Consider the following 5902-nt stretch of genomic DNA (forward strand, 5'->3'; position numbering starts at 1 on the left):
TTTACTCACAAGTTTAAGGTGTATGCGTCAAATTTATTTTTAAATGAAATGGTATATTCCCAATGTTGCATCAGATGAAAATGGTAGCAATAAAACGATATAGATTAACTATTTCATTAAACATGTCAGATAAATATACCATTTGAAAATGTCTACTTCGTCTTATACCGAAGTTCATACATAAGCTGGAACCTCCGAGTGGCTAAGGTTGCTAACTTTGAATTGATGTGGGTTCGAGCCTCTCTCTGGGCGTTGAATTCTTCATGTTAGGAAGCCATCTAGCTGGCTTACGGTAGGTCGTTGGTTCTAACCAGGCGCCCGCACGTGATGAAAAATAATGCACGGAGGGGCACCAGGGGATTTTCTCCACCATCAAAGCAGGAAAGTTGCCATATGACCTAAAATTGTGTCATTGCGGCATTAAACCCAACAAAAAATAAAAATAAAACGAATTCTGTAACATAAAATCGCCTAGATTCCATTATAACGTAAAAAACAGTACACTAAGATTTCCAGTCTATAAAGTATGAATACTTTAGATATCTATTTATTGAAAATCTTTTAATGCCACCACAGATGGAAAAATCAACAGGTTTGTATCCAGTACACACTTAGACCTTCTACAATACATGTATAAATGTCATACGACTTAATCTGGAAACAGCCATTCATGATTGCAATCATTCTCCTCAGTAGTTTCTGTTCTTAATCAGTTTTAAGGCAATCAGACACATAATTACAGCAGACAATTAGTGCCTGGTGTGTTTGGAATTTCAAGATACTGACTAGTATCAATAAAATTTCAAATTTAATAACTAAAATACGAAAATTAGTTATTATAGCTCGAAAAAATACTTTATTTTATATAATATACTTACTCGAAATATTGAGTATTTAGAAATTTAGAATTACTTACTAGAAATTTCGTGTTACGTTTCTCGAAAACTGTAGTTAGTAACATGAAATTTCGACTTGCTAACTACCATAGTATAGGTCCTGTCCTAGATTAGGTGCCTTGAGTAACCCTCTGGTAGTCCAGGAGAGTCTTATAAGACGACCGGGTAGCGTTGGCTCTAAAAATAAACGCTATTTTCACAAAGATTATGGTACTTTAATATGTACATGCCCTGCAGGACGCGTAGTTACGAGTCAAAGTTTCGAGTTACTTGTCTCGATTATTCCAATTAGAAACGTAAACTTTCGAGTTTCAGAGTCGACCTTACGAGTAAGCATCTCTGCATTAACACAAATCTGTTAGTTTAATCTCTGAGGATTGTCGGAAAAATGGGATTTCAAAATATTGGGATTTTATGAATATGTCTCCTTAAAAAAATAATTCAGGTACAAAATTAAGTCCTATTACTTTAAATCGTGTGTCTTTACCTAAACATGCACATTTCGAAAATTCTTTATGCAGTTGAACTGAACTTTCAATAGTGATTGTAATTAAACCTTTAAGAAATAGCAGTTACCAAACATTTATCGATCATTCATGTGATGTCTCAAGCATACCATAATTTTTAATTGATAGAAGAAATTATTTAAAATGAAACGAACACTTTTCTTTATAGCACTATTGTATTATAGAAGTGCATGAATGTATACAATTAATACACCCCGGGGTATAAGACAAGTAGTTTCAGTACTGGCAAAAACACGAGACAATCCTGTCTGGCATGCATGAAAAGTTAGTTTTACAATCTTGCATCAAAAAAGTGTCACTTGAACAAGTTCAGCTTCCCTTATAATTAACTGGAGGAAACTCGTGAAAAGCCTTATATTTATATTTGATCTGCAAATGGGCTGCGACGAACGATAAAGCTTTGCTGCTACAAAGCAGAAAATAGTAGAACCGTTTCATCGGAGAACGGCTAGAGCGGCGATACAATCAGACTAATATTGATTTGACAAACCGTAGCGCTTGTTATAATTTTGTACGGTCTTAAACTTTACTTAAATCAATATTCAATTCGTATGTAAAATGTACTGATATTTGACATTCAGTTTATAATATTCTTGTGCACTGGAGTAAATAAAAAAGGTAAGTTTTAAAAAGTTACAGCTTTTATCTTAACGTTTTCTCCTATTTTACCTTTAGAAAATGACCAATTTATAATATTATGTAGTAGTAAGATATATAGCCACTGTTTTTTAGTTTGTTTGATTTGTTTTTAGCAGGTTCGAATTAATACATTATCATACGTTATATATTTGATAGACTTGCCCAATCATTAGAGTAATTAGATAAAGTGGTTTATGCTAAATTTGTACATTTATTTTATATTCTACACTGTATTTTTCACTTGTATTATTTAAGCAAGCAAGATGAAAGTGTTTTTACATTACGGCCCTTATCAGAGATGAAATGGTGTTTACCACTCGCAGAAACCAGTGACTCCGTTGATTCGTAAGTCAAGAAAATAAATCTGTCTCGCATCGTAATAATCACAAAATAGCTCAACAAAATATGCAAAACTAAAGTAGATGAACATTTTGGTAAAATTCAAATATCTTCTTGTACAAAAATGTGAACGACAAACTCACAAGTACGCCTCTGAATTAGCATGTGTCTGAAATATGTTATTATTATCTGGTATTAAATGTTAGATTTACGTTTTCTTGTAATTCTTAGGAAAAATTTAAAAAAATCATTATCAGAATTGGCAATTGTGTTTTATTTTGACATATTTCAAATAAAAAAAAAACATTTTCATGAATATCCATATATTATTAGACCATTACCAGTTTAAAACATATAGATCTAATATCATGTTTCAATGTTATTGCCAATATTAATAATATAACGATGTATTCATGCAATTTTACTGCAGTTCGACTGTACATAGTCAGTTTAATCAATAACGATAGTAAAATTCTTGCACTGTTTACTCTAAAAGCTGAATTAGTTATAATTTTATTTTCATAACACACTACATTACTCTTTACGGAATATTACACTATACACTATTGGAGAGGTTGCTTTGTAAACAAACTGAGCATTCAAAAGGAGTTCATGAGCTTACATGTATACTTATAAATTGATTAGATGGTCTCGGGTCAGCTGGTTTTACGGTGGTACCTGTGCAAGTCAAGAGGCGCGATGCATGCGAACTAGTTGTAGACAAGAAAGTTGTTTGGAAACGTACCATCCCCGAACTTCTTATAGGTATGTCAATAGATAATACAAATAATAGTTACATACATTCGAGGGCAATAGAGGATTACTGAGAACCAACGAAATTCGCCAAGGTTGACAGTATCGTTAAGTAGTTTACAACAGCCACTGAGATCTTCTTGTGCGTGCAATATTTGTTATACAGATACATATATGACACATTTAATGAAAACAGCTTGTGATGCGATACATTTTATTCAAAACTTTCAAAGAAGACTTTCAATCCAGATTTTAAATATGTTTTAACAAAGGCTAGTATTAGCATGCAGCCAACAGGGTTCCTGCATATATGTATTATTTCTTCGTTAAATCATATTTGACAACTCATATATATCTGAGTAAAGACAGCTCATTCTCCAATGCCAGTTGAACGAGGGACGTTTTCTGCTTCAGAATAATTTCAGTCGAAATATTACATATATCATAAATCTATTAAGTGTGATATTTTAACGTTTAATAAAATGTTATTATAAAAACAATGTTTGTATTTTTCAGATACTGTTAAGAAATCTACCCTTGTCAGCGATGCCATCAATGCCTGCAAATCTGTGGAGAAAAGTAACTCCTTATCATATAATAATGACACTAATGCTCAAAGTATCAAATTTTAAAAATGAAGATTACGACATCACTAGTACTTAGGAACTGTGCATTCGTGAATAAATGCAAAGGAAATGCACATAGCCTCCCTACCTATTAACGGATTTCCCTTCAGTCACAAAGATACTATTTCTATTAATGAATTTGTTAAATTGATTATAACGTTTTATGTATTACTTATGCTGCATATTCGAAGAAAGTGCTGACTATACAATACTGAGACCAGACAGAAATGACGTGGTTGTCTGAAAATACGAGACAAACATTGAAAACCTTATGTACTTTCAGTTTTGTATAAAATGCATTAAATCGTATACAGTTCACTTTATGTGTTTTCTTTTTGTTCATTCCCCATCGCCTGCCCTTGATGAATATTCGACGTATATTTTGCAAAATCGCTGCGTTTTGCTCGTTTTTATCCTATACTATCCTATGGTTGTGTTTTGAAATAGGTTACAAGAGATAAAAAGGAAAAACGAGCAATGTGTGTGTGTGTGTGTTCGGGTTCAACGTCTTTTTCAACAATTTTTCAGTCATATAAACGACGGTGTCTACTTGTAGCAGTGAGCACAATGCCCAACTTTATAGTGCTGCCTCACTGGAATATCACGCCGTAGACACGTGGCATGATACTCCACCCAGTCACATTATACTGACACCGGGCTGACCAGTCCTAGCACTATCCCCTTAATGCTGAGCGCCAAGCGAGGAAGCTGCTAGTACCATTTTTACGTCTTTGGTACCTAACATGATTAATACATATACGCTGCTGTCTTTAACTCTAAGCTTACACTTAGTAACAACACTATTCTTACGAAGACAGAAGTGGCATTTCTTTTTATACAATAATAAAATTAATCTCTTTTTTTTGTAATCAAAGTAACGTATTTACAGTAAAATCACATGCACTCAGCTAGTAGTCAAATATAGAAAACAGCCCTAATTTACAATGTTAGGTTTTTGAAACAGAAAAGAAAATGTAAGTTAGAATACCTGGAAGTATTGAACGCAACATAAATTATGTAGCCACAGCAACACATCATAAAGAAGGCTACCCAGACGGTGTGTCCTAAATACCTTTCAAAAAGATATATTTTAATTCTATGAAAACAATTAGACAATTGTATGAAGACGGAATGGATAAAAGGATGGTGTAAAACTAAAAACCGGGGGAAGTCACAAAGCCAACATATAAAACATTATGCATTACACATGATACGGTACAGACAAAGCTGAAAAAAGCTACAACAACGCCTGATGTATAAGAAAAGCACTTGATCTGATAATGTGAGTATAAAATGAAGTTAATGCCTGAATGTTTAGAGCAAATAATGTTCAAAAAACGTACACCGAGTGAAATATTATATTGCTCTCAAAGATGTTACAAAATAGGACCTGGTTACATATACAAAATCCAATAAGGCCGTCTAGGATACTTATTCAGTTTTAAAACTCTACTCAAACATTTACATGTGTACGTAGCTCCAGGATTACAAGAAAATGTGTTGTTTTCAGGAAACATTTGTATCTATCTACTTTTTTGTTTTTGTTGTGTTTAACGTCGCACCGGCACAATTATTAGTCATATGGCTTTAATGGTGGAGGAAGATCCCAGGGGCCCCTCTGGGCATTATTTCATCACTGGCGGGCACCTGAGAAGAACCACCGGCCTTCTCTAAGCCACCCGGATGGCTTCCCCGTATGAAGAATTCAAGAAAGGCTCAAACCCACATCGGTGAGGGGCAAGTGATTCAAAGGTCACAATGTCTGTTTATAGTTAGGAATTCGGCATTCGCGCACCTGTTAGATGAAAACCAAACTTAATAGTTGCATTTTTTCTGCACAGTATGGTTCCTTTTTCAGAAAAAAAAGATATTTCACGTAAAAAAACATACATCATCTTAATCCTTACAGATAATAAAACTACACGAAAATATATATTGCTGTGTGTCTTTGGAACGTCACAGCGTCATTCTTATTTACGGACGTAAATTTGTCGCATCATGACTAGTTCAAGAAGTTTGAAACTTTTCCATTTTCCAGAGATCTACTGTACAATGCTTTACTATGTTTATTGTGTTTAGTCAATGAGAAAACACAAATCGGTGTTGAAAAGAAAACATCTCA

At 33.7% G+C, this 5902-nt stretch overlaps 1 long non-coding RNA gene across 1 annotated transcript; it reads left to right on the forward strand.

The window, feature by feature from the left end:
* Nucleotides 1–1899: 1899 nt before the first annotated feature.
* Nucleotides 1900–4098, forward strand: LOC123562984 (uncharacterized). Its single transcript, XR_006688702.2, has 4 exons — nt 1900–2041; nt 2318–2407; nt 3047–3166; nt 3671–4098. It is a non-coding gene; the product is annotated as an uncharacterized LOC123562984 (long non-coding RNA).
* The last annotated feature ends 1804 nt before the right edge of the window (nt 4099–5902 follow it).

This window comes from Mercenaria mercenaria, chromosome 2, assembly GCF_021730395.1.
Source record: "Mercenaria mercenaria strain notata chromosome 2, MADL_Memer_1, whole genome shotgun sequence".
In the NCBI taxonomy this organism is placed as follows: Eukaryota; Metazoa; Mollusca; class Bivalvia; order Venerida; family Veneridae; genus Mercenaria; species Mercenaria mercenaria.